A 13,161-nucleotide genomic window follows, 5' to 3' on the forward strand; every position below is an offset into this window, starting at 1 on the left:
TAGATAAGAATTAACAATTTAAAAGAGTCAAGGGCTATCTTCAAACCTATTATTCATACACGTTCAAAAAAAACAAATTAACATTTTTACATACAAAGTTCGTATTCGAGTGAACGTCGACGTATGATACAAGTGAAACTTTCGGGAGACACGACAGATTAAATCTACAGAGTGCTGTATCTTGTAGATAATATATGCCGCCTCACCGCGGCAAGTCTTATGTAAATGCTCGATACATGAATAGCGACAACTTTATTAACATACAATGATGAAGCTATTTTGGGAATATCATCTTGCACGAATTTGTGATAGATACGTTTCTACATCCTTTTTACAATTTAATTAGATCAGCTGACAAAATAACATTATAAATAAGTATAGTTCGTAAAAAAAGATCAAAAACTATAAGACGAATAATCTATGACAGAACAATAACAGCAAATTTTAAATACGTCCAATATACGATGACTTTGCGTACAATTCTCACTTGTAAATATTAAACATTGGTTGAGAAAGAGAGTATGAAAACACTGACCATCGAAATGAGACGATTTTGCTTAAATTAAAAAAAACAACACAAAACCGACAAATATCTCTAAGAGTTGAAACATGAATGATCGAGGAAATAAAAAAGACATGAGGAGACTGGCGTCCCGTTCTATTTGGCTACTCCGATGAGGTTAAAGCGTGAAACATAAAAGTCAACAAAAAATAATACTGTTATGTTTTTAATATATTATTATTTTTGTTTAAATGTTATGCTTAGGCTTGAGCAAACATACTCAAAAAATCTTATTAAACAATAACAGCGAACGTTAATTGAGAATTCAAGAATGTTACAGTAGGTAGTGTATTATTCCACAATAAGTTTCGTCGAATGAGCTTTGTTCGCAGCGAACTCGTTTCCTTGTAGCTGGTCTACACCTGCGGTAATTACATAGGGTTTTAATACGAAGCGGGCGAGGTCGCAGGTGGAGGCCGTGTCTTAGCGGTGTTGTATGCCTAAATTATCAAATTTTATATATAACAGTAAATTTTTGTTTCTAATGTGATATTCAATCGTATGAACTAGAGCGTTGTATCTAGTTCTACACAAACAATTGAAGACATAAAAGAAAATGAGGAAAATAAAAATCAAAGCCTTCAACAAAAGGGGATCTGAAAGAACTCAAATGGAAGGAATTTAAATGTAACGCTCGTTCCCAAATGGAAACAATAACAGTTATACATATTACCTATACGAGTATAATAAAAGCGCGAGGGTTCTGGATTCGATTTTTACTTGGGTAAATATATTATTTTCATTTGCTTGCGCGGCGTTGAACCACTCAACACGTAATGTCTCGAAAATTTTGCGGAAAGTCGGAAACAGAATGTTTTAATACTAAGTTCCTTCTGTCTACCCTACAATATGCGAAATATAGCGTGAATATTAAAAAATTTACATGTGTTTCTCTTCAATCTATAATATTTTTAAAATTGCTTAAGAAACGGGCATGGAGTTTAACACTGTAACTGCTTACCAGAATTGAAGAATTCAGAAATACATAAGCGAATATAAGAAAAACAATATCAACTCCAATACCTACAAACAATATTCTAATATAGTACAAGTCCACGCGTGTGACCTCCATAGCTAATATGTAGCGTGGCACAAAGCTGTAGGGGAGCGAGTTATTATTGCCTTCTTCAGGCTTCTTGAGGCACGCGCTAGCAACCATGCGGACGAGACCGTTTTGTCTTCCTATTTTTACAAACTTTTAATAAGTGATTTTGTAAATTATTATAGGTTTTCTCTTAGAAATGACTTCTATTATTTGTTATATAATGTATTTATGAAATGATATGTACGGACTCGGAGCTTTTTTAATGATTTTTAAGATTTACGTTTTATCCTAAGCGATGTAGCCAGAAATTATAAAGAGTATCGCTAAGTATGAAACATACATAAACATCATCAACCCGCACATACAGGACTCCCCCAGAAGGCATCCTCAAGTTTTCTGACCTTCCTCTAGTTTTACCAATAGGTAGGTACTGTATACCAAAGTTCACCTCTATTACCATTAGTTCTAATTACTATGTATTTGAATAAAATTGTTACAAAACTAAATACTAATATCATCATGTTAAGCTACAAATTTACTTTAATAATAAGTTCGAACGAACACATAAATGTTCATATTTTAAGATAGTTTAGCTTCTGAAACACACAATGTATTATGAAAGAGCTAAATACAAAATTTAAATAAAAAAATATTTGTAACGATTTAATTTTACTTAAACTTCGCTTTGCAGCTTTGTTGCTTATCAACGTCTCTGAGAGTGACAGTTAAACAATCATAGTTAACTAAAAAAAAACAATCTGGCAGTAAACATAAAGCCGTTCTCCAACAATGGAATTAGGAACATCAATTAGTGTTGAACAATAGAGAACAATTCGTATTAAAAACTCATTTAATGGCAACCAGTTTCATTATGCGCCCAAATGAGCGCGAGTGAACGTTGGGCATTATTCTAGATGTCGCCTCCGGAGTAGGCGAGGCCCTTGGCTTGGGCGTAGGATGGGGGAGCCGGTTGTCTGTGCCCATCCTATAATAGTCTTGTGCCCACCCCAGAAGTTTCACTTACAACAAAACTTGTTACAAAGTATTAAAAAAAACAACATTTACACGAATATCTTTTCAAAGTTAAAGTCCAGCCCATGAGAAAATCTTTCTAGACACGCTAATGGCCCTTGGAAATAATAGTTAAGTCACCGTAGTCACTGCCTACTTGTCGTCCTCCTTGTTTCGTAATCCTATTGCTCTACAAAATGTCCTTTTTGTTTTATTTGTACGAAAAAAAAAATGCTTTTGTTTGGTTGTTTCAGGAAATTTCAGTCGAATTTTCTCATTGACACGTCTAGTACTCTACGAGTAGATGCATAGCGCTATAATTTGAAAACAGCTGCATTGCGTGCTCCGATACTGCTATTGTATGGAAATTGTAGCAGAGTCATAGAAAAGTTTTACATTTTAATTGTTCAATACATTACATAAATAGTTATTAGTAATTTTACAGAGAAAAAGCTAGATCACGAGTTTTTTAACATAATATATTATCGTACATAAACTAAATTAATATATCCAGTAAAACTCGCGCCATCAACAAAGAAACAGACATATATACATAAACATAGCACTCATTTTTGCAGCAGTGGTTTAAAAAGTGATTACAAGCTAACATTGGACATCTACTAGACGTTTCTAATGAATAACAACGCCTACAACATCTATATATAACCTAGCAATGAATAATATATAGGACATGTATTACCATACATAAATCTAGACTTCACAGGTCACAGAACAACTTTTGTTTTTTTACAAAACACTGACCTAAATGTACGCGACATTCAATCTCTTGCTTAGGAATCATCTTCACGATGACGAGAGCCGGCCAGCATTACGCAACGCTAACCCACTAAACCGGTCTCCCTCCCTTGACCTTCTACTCTGCCGTGCAATTATATTATTTATTTGCGATAATTTTAGCGCATATTTTCGCGTGTAACCGGGTCATTAACACTTGGTGCCAATCCAACGTGTCTGTAATTAGGAGCAGTGGGCCACAACTCAGTGGTGTCAGTTTTCGATCAATGATAATATTAGTTTGATGAACCTTTTTGCCATCTTATATTTTAATTATTATATTATGTTTATTAATTATATAATTAATCTATTCTTGTATCGATATGATAGAGTCGGCAGAAGTTTGCCAAGATCTTATTTTTATTTTTAAAAATATTCAGTGAATCAATCAATGGGAAATAAAATTGAAAATCACCTACCACAGGTCATCATCTATCAACTTCAATTTGCTTAACCAATCAAAACACGTGAGAAACATGAAGTTATACCAATATATGAAACATAACTATCCAAGAAATAAATAGAATATTATCTTAAAATGTCAATCCCATCCACATCCTTGCTAACCGACAAACATATTTTTCTATTACGTAATAAAAACCAGCAACTGGTCAATATTCACAGTAGGTACATACAACACTAGTAAATACATACATCCAATAATGCAACTTATAGCAAAACATGTCTAGTGACGTCACCAGTGCAAAAATAGAACATTTGCACCAACGTTTGCGCAATACTACAATACAATAATTCCTTTTACATACCAATACTACTCTTAGTATTGATTTGGCCCAAGTGTTGGCCAACATTAGTATTAGCCGGCCATGTGTGGAAGTGATGTGCAGCGAAGGAGAAAACGTGGCAGCACTTGCCGCGTGAATGGTTCACGTTATAGCGCATTGTTAGGCGCAAGGCCACGAGTGATTATCAGCCTTATCCAATTATGCGCGCTGCTGGGCTATTGCGGCGCACAGGTGAGCGGGACGGAGATATAAACATCACCCGCTTTAGTTGTGGCGTAAGAAAATCGTAATAAATGTATCTAAAATGGAGTGTTTAGTTACTCCATTTAAATAAATGGAGGGACTAAACACTCAGTCTCTGTGTCTAGTACAGCGTTTGATCACAAAATAATACGTGTAGAAAACTGTTCATTTAGTTGTGCTTACTTCATGTAAAACGAAAATACAATAAACTATAAAAGGAATACTTTAGGTATTACTTATTGTATTTTCGTTTCGATTCTAAAAAAACATGATTAAAAACAGGACATGTCGTTAACTTCAATATTTTTTTTTTCTTGTCGCATCTTGACAGGATACTCAGGCAGGACCAAAAATGAAACTCTACTCTCTATTCTTTTAGTTCATTTTAAAATCATTGAATATTTGATGCGTAGGCGAATCCAGACCTCAGTAAAAGTTGTTTTTTTTTTTTTCGGTTTTGAAGTTAATGCTGTTAGCCTTAGCCGGGTAGGTAGGGAAGAGGGTACTCTGTCCCTGAAAATATGCAGGCATTGCGTGGCTGCCTGTGGGAGTGCCAACGACGCAAGGGCGCCCCCTGCGGGGCTCGAACCTCGGCTTGCGGCCGTCGAGCGGGCTGGGAGTAAAAGTTGTGGGCTGAACCGCATTAAATAGGCAAAGTGCGAATCGGGATATGAACTAATCTGTTTTCGCTTTCTTTTAATAAACCGTGAAGTTATAAGTGTGACATCCCCTACCCCGATAGGGATACAGCGTAAAACTAAGTTAAAAATACATAATTATATTTGATTATTTCTGCGCTATAATACAATAAATTCACAAAGTCCATCGGCTATCAAATTTCTATTTAACTACACTTACAAACACTCGACATAAATCAGATTCAATCTGTAAGTTTGTGTGCGAGATAATCAACATCTCAAATGTATTCAGCATCTCAATTGAGAGAAAGTAATTTGCGAAGTCTTTGAGACAAGAGTCGAGAGCGAGCTGCGAGTTGAGACGTCGTTGAGTTACGCGAGTGTAAAATTCCAAAGTCATTAGCGGAACTAAAAGCGGCGCTACGGCACTAACAATAGGACACGCGACGTAGGGTACCTAGCGGGCGCTTGAAAACTCATTGAGTCTTAGTGTTACTGTGTCACAACGAGTGTTTTGTTATTTTTGGGTCAAGGACAGAGTGCCAAGTGTAGCGTTTTAAAAATTCCACTATTCAGAGATTTTTTTTTTTTGGAATATTTCAAATGAAAAGCGTGTTGAAAAAGATACGGCTATTTACTTGATGAAAGGCTCGCTCTGCCCTCGATCCAAGAAGTGTTTGTTATTTGTTTTGACTAAATAAATACACACCAATCACATAATTATGTTTTATTTTATACACCTTACAATACTATATTTTGCGAAGTAGATGTAGCTCTGAAAATCTTTCCTCTTTCCGATTGAGCCAATCGTTATCCGGTCAAGACTTGACAAACGAAGATATTTCAAATAAAAATGTACCCCCAATTCGAGATTCGAATCTGCAATCAAAGCCTGTGTAGCAAACTCACCATGACACACGTCAGTAATAAGTCTTATCAAGCCTAGTAAATTATAAAGTATTTTCGTTAAAAACTCTTGCATCATACATATTATAAAACGTCCTCTTCTCTGATAGTGTGTCATTTGTTTTAAATTATTATCAAGGCTTATCATAAATGTAGATTCTTCATGTTTTACAACGTGCTGTTTACATTTCCATTTTATTATAAATGAATTGATAACGAAATATGAAACGTGATCACTTCGTAGGAGAGTGTTTTTTGAAGTTTCACGCTTTATCCCGCATACATAGCAAGGTAATCAGAAGTAACTTAGTGTTAAGATACTCCGTTTTCTGCTTTCCGCCTAAATTTAACACTATTCGTGTATTGTAGCAGAATTCATCGGTAAAATATAATTCATTGCTCCGAATGGGAATTGCATCCGTAACATCGCTCCCTGCTTTACTATGGCCCAGAGGTACTAATTAGTATCTAGATCTGTTTCCATGCCACAGGCGGCAGTTAAAATACAGGAATAAGAATATGCGCTTGCGAGATAGAGATATTTCTACCACGCACATTCATTACATTAAAAAAAAATAATAATACGAGTTTTCAAAATAAAAGACATCCTTTCCCCAATCCTAATATACTACTAATGTTAATAAAAGTATTGCATTTAATGAAAAAATCCTAAAAAAATCTACAGATAACTGTCAATTCGACACATCATTAGAAACAACAGTCTAGCTTCTTAAATGTGAGATATAGTATAAAGCTGAAGTAAAAACTACTTCCAACAAAAACCTATATTATGCATTTAATTTTCATCTCTTCAATACATTTCAATACATTTTCATCTCAAATGATTTTAATACAGACAATTGTATAGTCATAACAGAACTAAGAACACATAAAATTTGGCAACAAACTAAACAACGATGACCCAATACGTGCCACTGCTGGTGCTGTAACGACAGATGTATATTACGATAGTCATGTGACGTACAATTTTAGATCTTATATCCTTCAGTTAATAGCTTGAATCGCTTGATTTATCGATAGTGGTGACGCTATTCGTAATCAGTTAAAAGTCGAGATACGCTTTCAAATGAATAATACTTGGTATTAATTTGTTGAAATAATATATGTGTTCAAACGAGTTTTCTGGTTTCTATTGTAAAAATCTAATCAACTCCACGCTGTAGGTACGCCGCACACAGGAACCCTCCTGTGAACAGAGACGGCAGAGGGAACCTAGTATTAAGATACTATTCTCCACTTTCCGCCGAATTCTGGAAGCATTGCGTGTTAAGTGGCGGAACTCAACGTGCGCTTTTACCTCGACAGCAGACCGAAGACCAAATTTAAATAAACATTTTATTTCCTCGAGTGGGGATCGAACCTACAACCAGCCACGAGTGGCTTCTTGGTTTCTATTGTAAAAAAATTAAACACCTCGGGAATAAGACAGAACTTTTATTTCTTTCCAAAGTCAATGTACTATATCGTTTCTCTGTTTCTCAGACCTGGTATAACAAAGTACCGTTGATATTGACCATACAAGCACATCCAAAATGGGCTGAAACTTATATCACTAGCTTTCATTTCGCCTACGCCCCAAAAACTCTAAGTAGAGATAAAAGAAAACCTTATTTTTAAGGTGATGCCATCGTGGGCCAGTGGGAAGCGCTATTCAATACGCAATTTTCAGAAAATTATTTGGAAAGTGAGAATAGAGTACATAATATTAAGTTATCTCTGATTACTGTTTTATAGTAAACCTTACTAATTCTACAAACTTAGACCAAGTAATGAGAGTTACTCAGAGAGAACTTAAAGTTGTAGACTCTACATCGAGCTACTCATATATCAACGACTATTAAAATCTTATAGACTGGGATCCGGCCGTTGAATCCTGCATATACGAGCTTTCTTAATTAAACCTATATTAATGAATAATACATGATTAGTAGAACAGATTACACCTGGGTTGCCTGGAAGAATCCTGCCGCAATCACCTTTAATTACATTTTTTCGTAACTCGTTTTTGGAGAAAATTGCACCAATACGTTTTTTATATGAATCGCACATCATTTGAAAGATAATCCCATAAGGAATTGGAAAATTAAGGGTTGCCAGCTCTCAGTCTGCCGCAAGTCTAGGGTTGCCTGGTTTAAACATGTCACTAAATGTTAATAATTTGCACTCATGTGTTTTTTTAATGAATTATATATCAAATTAAAGCTTATTTTTTTCTGAACACTATAAAACAGGGTTGCCTGGAAAATTCCTGCCGCAAACAGGGGTTGCCAGCGTTTGAAATATTTTATTCCGGTTCCGTTTGACTATGAGAATAGACAATGAAATGCGCGGTCTGCCTTATGTTTTTAAGTATAATATTATATAATAGAAGGTCAGTCTTAAAATCAATGTTTATTCTAATTGTTCACCTGTTAAATGATGATTTTAATCATATTAAGTACACGCAGAAAACTATTTAAAGATCATGGGGCAGAAGAAATCATCCTTATTTTTAAAGTAAAATAATGAATCTATAATATTGAGTCTTTGCAAAATCTATTTTCTAAATACTAATATTTATTTATTAATTTAAATTACCATTTTGAAACAATTAAATTATCTAGTTAAATAAATGTTTACAAATATTGATCTACTATAAACAATTAATATATATACATATACATCATGTTCCCTTAATATAATGAAGGGTGACCATTATTGCGGATATTTTTTTTATTAATTATATTGAAAAATACATTTCAATGAACTCTCTCTCTTCGTCCTCTACTTGTTTGATTTGACAAGGCTTGCCGCAATTTTTTTTTTCTCACGCAATTTTTAATAATTTGCATAGGAAAATTGCTTATTTTTCAAGTAAAATAATAATCCATAATATTGAGTCTTCGCAAAAATTATTTTATAAATAATAATATTTAGTTAAATAACCCTTTTAAATCAACTAAATTATCTAATTAAGTAAATGTTTACAAATATCGATCTACTATAAGGTATTAATTACAACATGTTTCCTTAATATAATGAGAGGTGACAATTATATATAATTTTATATATTTTTCGCGGATATTTTTTTTATTAATTAAGAAAATGTGGAAAATTACATTTCAATAAACAATCTCTCTCTCTCTTCGCCCTCTGCTTGTTTGATTTGACAACGCCGTCCGTATCCGTAGAAAGAACTATGGCGCCCATCTTTTTAGTACGAATATTTACGTTTTTGCAAAGTAAATGAAAACTATTCAACTAATAAAAACTATTAAAAAATATAGATAAAAAAATGTCGCTAGCAAGAACTTCTCCGTCTATGCTGATAGTTTTTAAGGTATTTAGGTCTGAAAGAATTGTTCTTATAATTATAATAAAGCGTAATCACTCACTAACGTCCCTAACTTAGTATAATCAAAACTGAGGCAACTCCCACGGCCACAATTGTCTACATTTTATTAAACTATATAATATTAAATATTAAAGTATACTTACGTTTTGCATTAGAAAATAATTAAAAAATACTTCTTTATATTTTTGTTTTAAAACAATGAACTTTTTGTAATACTGTAAATGATAACTGTGCATTGTGTCACTATTTAAAAAAATGTCACTGTATTTAAAATTCATTTTTTGGCGAAACAATAACATAATTTTACACTTTTGGAGAGATTCCTTGTTAAATTCTATTACATTTTCACTCCTGCCGCACAAAAAACACATCTTCATTTTTGTCAAGTAAAAACGTCTTTACTCCAAAACGAAAGGTAAGTAACTAAGTAATATGCTCAAAAACAACTCATTTGGCCATCTGCACTTTCATTGCATTTAGAAACAATACATCTTCGAAAATAATTTTATTGCATTTGGTTTGCTTTGTATCGCGCCGCAAAATGTTTATCTATAGTAAAAAATAGCCAACTAATTGATATTTGCCGACTCTTGGTCATAAACCGTAAAAAGCGTTTATTAGTCGGCATGACTGTCGGATTTTCTTGGAATTTATTTTGCTAACTTAGTTTTGTTTATTATAATTCTATTATATATATTTCTTTCCTATGCAAATTATTAAAAATTGCGTGAGAAAAAAAAAGTTGCGGCAAGCCTTGTCAAATCAAACAAGTAGAGGACGAAGAGAGAGAGTTCATTGAAATGTATTTTTCAATATAATTAATAAAAAAAATATCCGCAATAATGGTCACCCTTCATTATATTAAGGGAACATGATGTATATGTATATATATTAATTGTTTATAGTAGATCAATATTTGTAAACATTTATTTAACTAGATAATTTAATTGTTTCAAAATGGTAATTTAAATTAATAAATAAATATTAGTATTTAGAAAATAGATTTTGCAAAGACTCAATATTATAGATTCATTATTTTACTTTAAAAATAAGGATGATTTCTTCTGCCCCATGATCTTTAAATAGTTTTCTGCGTGTACTTAATATGATTAAAATCATCATCATTTAACAGGTGAACAATTAGAATAAACATTGATTTTAAGACTGACCTTCTATTATATAATATTTTACTTAAAAACATAAGGCAGACCGCGCATTTCATTGTCTATTCTCATAGTCAAACGGAACCGGAATAAAATATTTCAAACGCTGGCAACCCCTGTTTGCGGCAGGAATTTTCCAGGCAACCCTGTTTTATAGTGTTCAGAAAAAAATAAGCTTTAATTTGATATATAATTCATTAAAAAAACACATGAGTGCAAATTATTAACATTTAGTGACATGTTTAAACCAGGCAACCCTAGACTTGCGGCAGACTGAGAGCTGGCAACCCTTAATTTTCCAATTCCTTATGGGATTATCTTTCAAATGATGTGCGATTCATATAAAAAACGTATTGGTGCAATTTTCTCCAAAAACGAGTTACGAAAAAATGTAATTAAAGGTGATTGCGGCAAGATTCTTCCAGGCAACCCAGGTGTAATTTGTTCTACTAATCATGTATTATTCATTAATATAGGTTTAATTAAGAAAACTCGTATATGCAGGATTCAACGGCCGGATCTCAGGGTATTAACCGTAAATCATTATACTGTTTTGAAAACATTTTAAGTACGACGATATTTATAATGGTCATAAATATAATAAACATCTATTTTTTATTTCAATAACAGTATTTACCCATGCTAACTACTAAATACTTTGGCGTCATGTGGCGGAGCAGCACAGCGTCTGACCATCAGACTCTGACTATAAACACTACTGTTTCGAGTTCGATTCGAAGAATGAATTATTTTGATGAAAATGGGATGAGCGTCGAGAACGGAGTGCCCTAACACTAGGTCCTCTCTGCCAACCCACTAGTGAATACAATATAAAGCTAAAAAAACATATATTATACGTACATAATATAACACCTTAACGTTACAAACACGAAACATTTAGCATCAATCAATTAACAAATCCATATATAGACAGATGCAGAGTTCTCTAACAGTACAATACGAGAAGGTCATTCGCTGTAATGTTCTAAAACTTTTATTTTCGTTCCGATGACATCAACGTAGATCAACCTACAACTTGAGAGCCTTGAGGGTCCTGACTCCGTTAATGAATGTCGCAACTGGCGAGGCAGCTTCCCATATACCTACATACTTACTTGTTCCGATATCGCTTTAAGATTAGCATTTTAATGCATTTTTTAGCATAATTAGATTTATTTTAACATATTTTATGACATTTTTATAAAACTACGTCAAATTTTAATATTTGAGTACTTTACTTATTTATATCAAAAGGTCATCAGAGGTTGAGACTTTTAAGTGGGTCGTGTTTGTACAATTTTTTCTATTTGTATTTTATACGCACATTGTATCTATAAAATTGTATATTGAACCTAATAATAGAGCTTAATGAATTAAGCAAAATATATTTGTGGAAAATATCTATTAGCAAATATTTGTATATTTCTGTTAATATGCTAAAATGATTTATATTCCCAATTTCCACCGAATTCTTGAGTTAATGCATGTTAAATGGCGGAACTCGACGTTGCACTTTGCCTCGTTACCGGTGCGACGAAATTAAAATATTTAAAATTTTCTTTTTCTCGCTCGAGTAACGAGGTAGTAGATTCCCATTCGAGGGATTCATTTATATAAAGTAGCAAGGAGACCTAAACGATAAAAATAATAAAAGTGAGTCGAACACAAAAATTCACAGAAGGCTCGCCATTCGGTCATCGCATGAGTCGGCATCTGATGTAATCGCGTTGTACTAGAAAACACAATGTAAGGACGCCCTACGGACTTTCATATCGTTTATTGAACGTATCAATATCGAAATCGATTAGAAGAAAAAATATTTAAAAAATTGTCAATTGAGGTGATTTGAAAAAACAGAAATAGATTATCTCTACCTAATAAAATATAGAATAAATAAATATAACAAGATAAAGAGCAGTAGTGCCAGTTCTGCAGATATAAAAAAAAACCAATAAAGTTGTACCTAACCTATCACAAGAAGCGTAATGTTTCTATTCTTTATTTATTATCTCTTTAAATCACTAATGCATATTTTGACAGTTTACGCAATCACAACGACATCAACGAATAAGTGAGTTGCCAAAAGCTTAAAATGAAACATGCGTATGACAGACAGGGACAACGTAAATCATTCACACGTTACGATGTATCGGGCGAATTAGCTATTTGTGAGATTGCATATGATCTGACACGTCTTTAGTGCACATTACATTTTCGTAATATCATTTTCTATAATGCGTTAGATGATAGACTCAAGTTTTTTCTTGCTTTTTTAGAAGGCTAGGCAGAGGGAACCTAGAGTTAAGACACTTCGTTTCCCACACACCGCCTTATTTTCGAGACTGTCTTCGTTTTCCATAGCGAGACAAGGAAATATTTCATTCCTCTGAGCGGGGATCGACTAACAAACTTCGCGTTTACAATCAGGCACTGCGCCACTGCTACCACATCAATTTTAACGATAAATGAAATCAATGAAAAGGCTTTAAATAAAAAAAAGAGACAGCAGAGCTTTCAGAAAGTAACAAGTAACTTTTAAGCGGCACTAAAAGCACATCAACTCCAAAAGTCGATTTCCAGAGTCACGGTAAAACTGCAAGAGGATACAGCTCCAGAAGAGCTTAAACTTTTAATTGGTTTATGAATAATTTGTCTCGGCCATATCGGGGCGAGGGAACTTTGAGGTGGAGTTATTAT

At 33.5% G+C, this 13,161-nt stretch overlaps 1 protein-coding gene across 5 annotated transcripts in view; it reads right to left on the bottom strand.

The window, feature by feature from the left end:
- ps (RNA-binding protein Nova-1-like protein passilla) overlaps window positions 1–13,161 on the bottom strand; it is a 67,851-nt gene that overhangs the window by 28,176 nt on the left and 26,514 nt on the right. The window lies entirely within an intron of this gene.

Source organism: Heliconius melpomene, chromosome 8 (genome assembly GCF_056956725.1).
Source record: "Heliconius melpomene rosina isolate 202511_hmr_F chromosome 8, ASM5695672v1, whole genome shotgun sequence".
Taxonomy (NCBI): domain Eukaryota; kingdom Metazoa; phylum Arthropoda; class Insecta; order Lepidoptera; family Nymphalidae; genus Heliconius; species Heliconius melpomene.